We start from the raw sequence: 10,378 nt of genomic DNA, 5'->3' as shown, positions 1-10,378 counted from the left end.
AAATCATTCTTCTTGTGAATGACGCTATAAATGTAGAATAAAATGCGAATGGTTATCAGATGAATATCAATTAATCTCTTAAGCTGGTTACAACCACCACAGGTTTCTAGAACAACTCGCCTAATTATACATTTAGTCCTTGTACTCGAACGCCATAACAAATCCCCAACGCGAAATTTTTAACGCGGCCAAAGATATATTAGGTGCACATTATACCTCATTCGTTATACCAGCCACGGTAGCTCAATAGCTGTGGTTTTACGCTGCTAAATTCGAGGTGCCGGTTTTCGATCAGGGCCGCGGTGACCACTTTCCAATGGGGATAGAAAACAAGAACGATCGCACACTCACATTTTGGTGCACGTTAAAGAACCTCATGTCATCAAAATTAACCTGGAGAACAATACTATGGCGTGCGTCATATTCGTGTTGTATTTTGACACATAATAACTCAGTATATAATTTAATTCAAATTGGTTATTTCTTCTCAATATTCTAGAAGCGGCGTTTGCACTTGAACGGAGCCGTATATAAGATAAATTGCGCGGTTGTTCTACGAAACGTCAGCAAAGTAGGCAGCAAACGGGACGCAGTCAAATCAGTGATAAGCGTTGAACCCTCCGGGCTACCGGCGCAATTTCCAAATCGAATTTTGAACAAAAGTACGAACATAATTACTGTTGTGATCAGTGGTCATCGTGAAGAGATGTACGCACACACATTCCCGTATCGCCCCTGTTATTAAATCTATCCGTCAAGTAAGACAATGAATGGCTCATACTCCAGCATAATCAGCATTGGCTGATACTCCCGTAAACGCGGCCTCCCCATTACGATGAGAGAAGTGCAATTCTACGCTAGAACCATGAGCGGAAACGGAGCCAGCTGTGGAAGACGACGAACGTGTGAGCAGTGGCACGAGCACGTTCGCGCGGTAGCGCCGATGGGCGCCAACGAGTCAGCCGTGGAAGAAGACCAATACGCTCGAGCCATTGATAATGTTGGTAGTTTTTTGCACAACAGAGTCAGCTGTGGAAGAAGACGACGACGACGAACGCGTCAGCAGTGACACGAGCGCGTTCGTGCGGTTGCGCCGAGGGGCACCAACAAATCAGCTTTGGAAGAAGACGCAGACGCTCGAGCCTTTGCTGATGATGATAGTTGATGATGATGCTGCTGCATTGTTTGGAAACAAATCATTATGCAACAATAATAGTGAAATTCCTTCAAAACGTGCTTATAGTAAAGAGAATCAGTCAATAAATGACGAACGAACACGTGATTATTGTTATATAGTTTTGATATAGGTACATGTTTTTAATGCGAAAGCATTATATTGACACGTGTACTTGTTTATCTTTCACCGGATAACAAATATTAAACGTTATCGCTCGGCGCAGGACGCGCCTGCATGTATCGGAAGTGTCTCGAACGTTATCAATGCTTGTATCCGTTGTCTCCGGTCACCGACGCTCATGTAATCTGATTCTGTGAGCGACGCGAATTGCCTAGTACTTTCTGGAAGACACGCGGGCACCAGGGATTACTCTGGAAGTGAGTGAGTGAGTAAAAAAATCACAGCATATCCACGAAGTGAATGATGATGAGTGGGCGAAGCACCGGGGGATCATTCGGGTAAACCACAGCTACGGACGAGAGATAAAGAGAGCGCGCGTCGGGAACGAGAGAGAAAATTACACCATCTTCCCGTAGGGGAACCCTGAGTAGTATGCGAAGCAGCCATGGGGTCGACTCAAGGTAGTTTTATCAGCTGTATAAACTTGGACATGCAGCAGCACCAGCAACGCGCAGAAGTGTTGTCGACGCCGTCGGCGATTTGCCCGCGTTCGCACCGAACGCGCGCAAAGTGGAACCGGAAGCGGAAGCGGAACCGGAACGCCATCTAGTGAACACTTCATAAACCTACAGGTGGCTACGGACACACAACGTCATCTATTGAGCAATTCATAAACTAGAGGTGGCTACATACTACTACTACTACTACTACTACTACTACTACTACTACTACTACTACTACTACTACTACTACTACTACTACTACAGAGGAGGGAACGACCCACACCCTAAGGAGCTTCGCCCCTAAAACTTTATTTAAAATAAATAAATAAAAGAAGGCACGCTGGTTGGGGCCGCCATTCCAGGGCTCCACTGGCACGAGTGGCTCGCTGGGCTTGGTGCAGAAGACCCAATTGGCTCTCCCGGCCTTCGTCCGCAAGCCATGCCTCCCACTGACTATTCCTCATGAGTGGATGTTTCCGTATTATTGGGCTGTCTATGTGCGGAGGCCTCTTGAGACACTCCCATGTGATGTGTTTTAGCGTGGGTATTTTTGTGCACCACGGGCACTCGTCAATGAACCTCGTGGGGTGTATTTGTGTAGGTGGTGCAGGTTGGGGTATGTATTCGTCTGAATACGACGCCAGTCCCTCTCCTGTTGGCTGTTCAAATTCGAGTGAGAATGTCCAAAACGTCTCCGATGCTGCCTTTGCTGTAAAAGGATGTCACGAGGATTCGGTTGAAGGTCGTCGCTGGGCCCTGCCGTTGCTCGGACGTTTAATCCTCGAGCAATACGGTCTGCCCTGCGTTCCCTGCCAGTCCCTCGTGTGCTGGACACCATGTAATAGTGTGGTGACCTTATAGTCTATTGCCCAAAATTTTCATTATTGACTGCGGTGCCGTCCCATTTAGAAACAGGCGGTAAGGCTGCTTGTGAGTCGGATAATATGACAGCCGAATTGGTTTGGCGCTCGGCGTCCTGAATGGCCAAGGCGATGGCTGCCGCCTCTGCCACGCATGCCGAGGAGGTTTTGAAGGATGCCGTTGTAACGTTGTTCTGACACGTAGAGACTACGGTGAACGTGTCGGAGCTGGTACGACTAGCATCCGTGTAATACACTCCCGGTCCCATGCCGAAACGTTTGTGAAGAGTCTTTGCCCTTGCTCTGCGTCGTCCGGGATGGTACTTGGGGTGCATGTTCTTGGGAATTGGGGCCACCGCGATTTGAGATCGAACATTGCGGTCTATCTGTGCCTTCTCCTCTCCGCAATACTGGGGCCTCAGTGTAAAGCCTAACCTCGCCAATACTTCCCTGCCCTGAGTTGAAGAACAAAGTGTTCTTTCTGAGCATATAACGTCGCGACTGCGTACTCGTCAAAAGTATTGTGCAAGCGTAGTCCCTCGAATCTCTCAGTGCTAGCGCATTCGGGAAGACCAAGGGCGGCTTTGAAGGCTTTTCTGATTATCGTGTTTAACTGTATTGTCTCTTGGTTCGTCAAGGCCTGATACGGAAGGGCGTATGTGATCCGGCTGATTACGAATGCGTGGACCAGGCTGATGGTCTCTGCTTCAGTTAGGCCATATCTGATTCTTGCCACTCTCCGTATCATCCTGGCAACGTTTCTTGTGACCGCCTTTAGTTTTTGAAGGGTGTGTGTTGTTCCAGCGTTCTGCTGTATCCACATCCCCAATATTCTGAGTGTCTCCACTTCTCGAATCGGCGCCCCGTCGAGAGTCAGATTGATTGGCACCCAGTCTTTCTTTCTTGCTTATTTCGCACGCACCGGAATTAGTTCGGATTTCTCGGGTGCGCACGCCATGTCCGCCACCCTCGTGTATTCCACGACTGTATCTATAGCCTTTTGGAGAGCTTCTTGCTTGTCCCCGTAGGACCCCTGGTGAGCCCAAAGCGTGATGCCATCGGCATATATCGCACAGCCGAGATGCGGGTGTTTATCTAGCTCCAGGGCTAGCTAGCTTTCTCATCCCCACATTAAATAGCAGTGGAGAGTGTATAGCTCCCTGAGGGGTGCCTCTGTCGGGGCAGCTGAAGGTGTCGGACCTCGTGGAGCCTAGTCCGATTGTAGCCGTGCGGTCACTGAGGAATGAGCGCACGTAGGTATAAATTCGTGCTGCGCAGTTTACTGCTTGCAGTCCTTGCAAAATAGTGTGGTGGGAGATGGTGTCGAAGGCCTTTTTGATGTCCAATGCCAATACAAATTTATCGTCCGAACCTCTGTTGGGGTGCAGGACCTCGTGCTTTAGTAGCAGAAAAACGTCCTGCGCCGACACGTTGGGTCGGAAACCGAACATGTTGGAGGGGAACAAGTTGTTTAGTTCTAGGTGATTCGAGAACCGGACCTGCACAACCTTTTCAAAAAGTTTCCCTGTGCATGACGTTAATGATGTGGGTCGAAGGTTGGTGATGTTACGGGGCTTGCCCGGTTTAGGAATCAGGATTATTTTGGTTTCCTTCAATTCTTTGGGAAGTGCGCCGTCCTCTGTCCAGACCGTGTTGTTAAAGAATTCGGCCAAGCTCCTTAGCGTCTCGTCACTTAGATTGCAAATCATTGCATTCGTGACCTCATCGACCCCTTGGGCGTTGTTTTTCCTGAAGGAATGTGCCGCCGCGTAAACCTCCTCAAAGGTTATGGGGGCGTCCAGTTATGGTTGGTCCTGTCCTTCGTAAACGGACTTCGTGGATTGCCTGGTCGGGGCCGTTCCTACATATATCTGTTTAATTTTTTCTATCATGTGGGCTTCCCTGCCTTTAAACTCGTTTTCCCGAAGCTTGAGTGTGCGGTTCGTGGCTGTTTTTGTTCCTCCCGGATCAATCATACTCCGAAGAATGTGCCATGTTTTCTTTGTAGTCAACGTGCCCCGAAGTGAGTCGCTAAATTGACGCCAATTGCTGTCGCTTAACTTTCGTGCGTATTCGTTAGCGTATTCGTGCTAGCAGAGCTATGCGAATCCCCAGTTTGCGATTAAGCTTCTGCCTTTTCCATCTTTTTGTGAGACCTCTCCGGGCTTCCCAGAGATGCAAGAGGTGATCGTCTACGGCTGGAGTCTCCGTTGTCATCTCAATTGTTTTCATGACCCCAGTGTGGATAACTCTGATCCGCTCAGCCCAGTCTCCCATGTGTGTTATGCTTCCGATCGTTTTTTTTTTGTTTTTCGCGGAATTTGGTCCAGTCGGATAGCCTTGCCTTGATAATAGCTCTTCGAATCTTGGCTGCATGAACATATATGCTTAAAATATAGTGGTCGCTTCCTAGGTTATCACCTAGGTTCGTCCATCGCGTCTCACTTTCGTTGTTGGTGAACGTGAGGTCCGGGGAGGTGTCCTTTGACACTCTGTTTCCGATTCGCGTTGGGAGATCCGGTTAGGTTAGTTGGAAAGGTCCGTACCGCTCTACGAGGTCCGCTAACAAGATGCCCTTGGGATTGTCTCTACTGTAGCCCCAGTTTGTGTGATGGGCGTTAATGTCTCCTAACAATATGACTTTGTCCTTAACTTGAACGAGTCGCATCGCGGTGGCCACCACGTTTTCGAAATCCGCTTGTTTCTCCCCTTACAAAAAAGTTGCAGTCTTTCTGCAGAAATCTTACAGACCTTGAGTCACCCGGGATGCAGAAAACGTGAAGACAAGTGACAGACTTTCTGTCACCCTCTGTCACCTCCCAGCGGGCAATTGGTACACCCATTCTGCAGAAAGTCTGCTCAGTCTGGGTAGCCGCAGGATGCAGCATGTCTGCAGAAAGTCTGTCTCGAATGTGGTCACAAGATGCAGCATATATGCAGACATTTGAGAGAATCTGTGCAGCCCACCTATCGGTAACTAGCATGCAACAAAATCAGACGCAATAGTATTTTTTAATGTTTTTTTTATTTGCCTGCCTCGTTTGAACCTTAAAAATCTCTTCCAAGGAATGAAGTAGCGAGTAAGGAACAAAGCTTAAAAAGGCCCTGGTTAGTGTAGGTTCATCGTTCATTGTGCTGTGACAGGCACTGCGACACACGAAGTTAGTGGGAAAAAAAGGAATGCGACAAGTGAAGCGCAAACTGACAACCAAGTTTAATGAATTAGAAGGATTTATACCCATAGCCGCTATCATCAGCTGGAAGTTGCACGCGCAAAAAATTCAGGAGAAAAGATAAGTCAAAATGAATTACAACTGAAAAGGTGACTCACTTGATGAGGTAGTGACACAGATGGGTTGCTTACGCAGGCTTCAGCATCAGCAGCAACCATGCAAAATGCTTCCCGTAGCTCTCTCGACACTTTGCGCTAGCTTCTTAGCAGGATTTCTGTACCACCAAAAGACAGTGTGCAACTGCATCTTTACAGTACGCAGCCACGTTGCCCAATGCATTTACTAGGCTGCGAGTACATATGAGCTCCCCAAGTTTCTGATTGAAGTACCAGCCCATATTTCCAACGTAAACATGGCTGCGCGTGAGCGATATCACGTAAACAACTTCCTCTTCGCACAGGACAAATTTGTGCACATGTGTGCTAAGAGGCAGTCATTTAAAAGGCACTGCTCACATGCAACTGCGCTTACATTGGACAAACACACCGGTGCTGGAATCAGAGGCTCAGGGATAAGCCTCACCAGTAAGCATCACCCAATAAGCCTCACCAACGTTGATTACAAAATATACATAAAGGTCCCAGTGAAGTAACTACAGGGCGTGATAAGGAAATTGGTTGGACCGCATCAGACTTCCGGAATAAAGGGACGCAGCATTGCCACTAATGTACACGTCCCACTTACAATATTCGAATGCTGTGATGCGCTGAGGGATCGCATTGCTATGGTTCAACTAGATCTGGCGAAAGCCTTTGATCGCGTCTCACATGATATTACTTTTAACATAGGAGCTGTTTAAGCTTTTTGTTTCCCCGGGTAGCGTTCACAAAAACTCGCCTAGCGATGACGTCACCGCGCACAGCTGCGCCTCGCTTCACCTTGCGATAGCCAATCTACAGCCAATCAATAGCTAATCATTTATCGATCACTAATCAATAAAGTCTGACAACTGCACCAGAAGCCTCGCGCAACCTGCGATGCGGGTTGCGCGAAGCTTCTGGCCTACGTATGAGGGCGTGGGTTCGAGTCCCACTTCTCACACAAGTTTTGCGTTTTTTATATCCCTATGCACGCGCCACTCAATGTTCTTCTCGCGGGCGTTTCGACTTGTCAGGATGGCGGAGCGGTCTAAGGCGCCGGACTCAAGGGAAACCTTACCCAGCGATGCGGGTTGCATGAGGCTTTTGGTCCACGTATGTGGACGTGGCTTCGAATCCAACTTCTGACACAAGTTTTGCGTTTTTATATCCCTCTGCATGCGCCTCTCAATGTTCTCTCTTTTTGCGGGCGTTTTGCCGTGTCAGGATGGCCGAGCTGACTATGTGCTTCCGGCAGCCGAGCTGAGCGGTCAGCGGAATCATGGGCTCCAGTGGAGCGGCGACAGCGGCCCTCGTTCGCCGAGGAAACAGGATGAACGGTGAAGACGACACAGGATATCCGATTATTTTCCCTCCCCTGCCAAAGGGACGCGTTGCGCTGAACACCGTCTTTTTGCACGGCGACGTGCGAGCTAGACGCTACCGAGCTGAGGATTTTCGGGACGCTCTTGGCCCAACAATATTGCTGCCGGAGGTGCTGGTCATTGGGGCCTACCAGATCAAGCACGTCTGGGCTGTAACCATGAATAACGCCGGCGCTACAAAACGGCTGCTGGACGTCAAGGAGCTCAAGGTAAAGGGGTGGCGCTGCATCGTGGTCGACCTTCAAGACCAGCAGGTGCGGCTGCGTTTTCACTGCCTGATACATGGTGTAGCCGATGAAGATGTAAGAACGGCGCTCGCAGCCTTTGAAAAGGGCGTCCAGGTCACCCGAGAGCGATGGCGGGTTCAAGGAATCAGCGAGAAGGGGACGACTACCCGGGCCGTGTTGCTCAAGCTCAAGAGCGGAATGAAGCTGGAAGACCTCCCGCACCAGATCAGGGTCGCTTCTGAACTGGCCTTAGTCATGCCCGGCTGTCAATGCAGTACTTTCGCTGCCAAGGCACTGGCCATCTACGTAGGAAGTGTAAGGTGCCTCGGTGCTCGCAATGCCGCCGGTTTGGTCACTCGGAAGACCAGTGCTACGTCCGTACGCTTCTGCTACCGGGCCAGCCGAGGGCGACGGCGCCGTGCAGTTGGTGATGGATGTGGCCGAGGCCGAGGACGCGGCAAAAGGGGCAGGAGACCAGGCAACCCCAAGTGCGGCAGACGGTTCGCTTGAACCGGATGTCGAGGCGGGGGTACCAGTAGATAACCAGGCTACGAAAGGAGTGGCAAAAGATACAGCGGAGAAGACTAAGAAAGAAAGCGCAAGCAACTCAACGGAAGCATGTGTGTCAATGCAGACAGCGGAACATCTGTCGGCAAAGAACGATTCAACGGGCAGCAGCGTCGGAGCCTCTGTCAAACTTCCTCTTGAACAGCCTGCAGGCAGCAACGCAGCCAACCAAGGAAGTAGCGAGGACGGGCCGCCTTCGAAGACATCTGTTGGCAGGTACAGCAGCTACAAGTCACGTCCCCAACATTATTACAGCAGAAAAAAAGACTGAGAACAAGCCATCACCGCCCTCCAGTGGCACCGGTCCACCGGGTGGACCTGGGGGCATATAGCGGAGTGCTAGACGCTAAAGGTAAGCACCATATAGGTAAGCGGTCTAAGGCGCCGGACTCAAGGAAAACCTTACCCAGCGATGCTGGTTGCATGAGGCTTCTGTTCCACGTATGTAGGCGTGGGTTCGAATCCCACTTCTGACACAAGTTTAGCGTTTTTATATCCCTCTGCACGCGCCACTCAATGTTCTCTCTTCACGCGGCCGTTTCGCCGTGATAGGATGGCCGAGCGGTCTATAAGGCGCCACACTCAAGGGAAACCTTACCAGCTATGCGGGTGGCATGAGGCTTCTGGTCCACGTATGTAGGCGTGGGTTCGAATCCGACTTCTGACACACATTTTGCCTTTTTTATATCCCTCTACAAGCACAATGCTCTCTCTTCTAGCGGGCGTTCCGCCCTGTCAGGATGGCCGAGCGGTCTAAGGCGCCACACTCAAGGGAAACCTTACCCAGCGATGCGGGTCGCATGAGGCTTCTGGTAAACGTATGTGGCCGAGGGCTCTAATCCCACTTCTGACACACGTTTTGCGTTTTTCTATATCCCTCTAAAGGCGCCACTGTATGCTCTCTCTTCTAGCAGGCGTTCCGCCCTGTCAGGATGGCCGAGCGGTCTAAGGCGCCAGACTCAAGGGAAACCTTACCCAGCGATCCGGGTCGCATGAGGATTTCTGGTCCACGTATGTGGGCGTGGGTTCGAATCCGACTTCTGACACACGTTTTGCGTTTTTTATATCCCTCTACACGCGCCAATCAATGCTCTCTCTTCTCGCAGGCGTTTCGCCGTGTCCGGATGGCCGAGCGGATTCTGCTTCCGGCCGGCGCACAGAGCGGGCGCATGATGGCAGGCCCTTCAGGGGTGGCTACAGCGGCAAGTTTCGGCCACGGCAACAGGTCTTTTGACGTTGATAATAATTACGAAGTTATATTGCCAAACCTGCCGACAGAACGAGTTGTTTTGAGTACTATTTTCTTACGCGCTGAAGTCCGTTCCCGGCCACATAGAGTGGAAGACCTCCGCGACACACTGGTACGTCTGACTCTGCCACCCGAGGTTGTTGTCTTGCGGGCGTATCGTATGAGCCACGTGTGGTGGTGACGAGTGAAAAGGAACCTGGCCCTCGGAGACATCAAGGTCAAAAATTGTCGCTGCCTCGTCATCGACCCGGTAAACCAGGATGTGCGTATGAAGGTACACTGCCTGCTTCACAATGTATTTGACGAAGATGTGCGACGTGCGTTAGCAGCGTACGGGCAAGTGACTGAAATCAGCAGGGAGCAGTGGCGGGTACACGGCGTGACCGACAAAGGATCGACAACCCGTCTGGTGACCCTCAGGTTGAAGGTGAGCTTCAATTTCCTGTCCGCGCCTATACCCATCGACACTATGTTGTCGACGGTTTCAACTTGAATTTTACCGCCTTGGGAGAGCTTATGGACAGCTAGCACTATCCAGCGCATAAAACAACTATTTTTCAAGTTTCGCTTTTGTCTTTCCTTTTTTTCACCGCGGAGGGATTTTAAAGCGCCTTTTAATCGCGCTTGACGAGCGCTCGTAGTTTTCGACATGGCGTCGACGTCGCGCGCAGCTGCTCCTGGAAAACGGAGAATTTCAACGGATTCCGATGAGTCTCCATCAGAATTTTGTGATGCTGGTAGCAGCGGAGACTCGGGAGATGATTTTTATTCATCCGACTTCAACACGGACGGTGAAAGTTCGTCAAGTAGCCCTGGGACGCCAAAAGGTATCCGCCGGTAAGTTCCGTTTTCAACTCCGAACCGTTTCATCGTGGCCGCGATCAGATCTAAAGATATCCCGTGTGTTCTAAAGGTCTCGGATCTTATCTGCATGGTGTCAACATCGTTTGGACAGGACCATTCGTCGGCCGCGACACAAA

The 10,378-nt window shown here is 50.4% G+C and overlaps 1 non-coding gene across 1 annotated transcript; it reads left to right on the top strand.

Annotated features, from left to right (window-relative positions):
- The first annotated feature begins 9,075 nt into the window (after positions 1-9,075).
- Trnal-caa (transfer RNA leucine (anticodon CAA)) lies at positions 9,076-9,195 on the top strand. Its single transcript has 2 exons — positions 9,076-9,113; positions 9,150-9,195. It is a non-coding gene; the product is annotated as a tRNA-Leu (tRNA).
- The last annotated feature ends 1,183 nt before the right edge of the window (positions 9,196-10,378 follow it).

The sequence above is a fragment of the Dermacentor silvarum genome, chromosome 4 (genome assembly GCF_013339745.2).
Source record: "Dermacentor silvarum isolate Dsil-2018 chromosome 4, BIME_Dsil_1.4, whole genome shotgun sequence".
Lineage (NCBI taxonomy): Eukaryota > Metazoa > Arthropoda > Arachnida > Ixodida > Ixodidae > Dermacentor > Dermacentor silvarum.
This window is presented reverse-complemented; position numbering and strand designations above follow the sequence as displayed.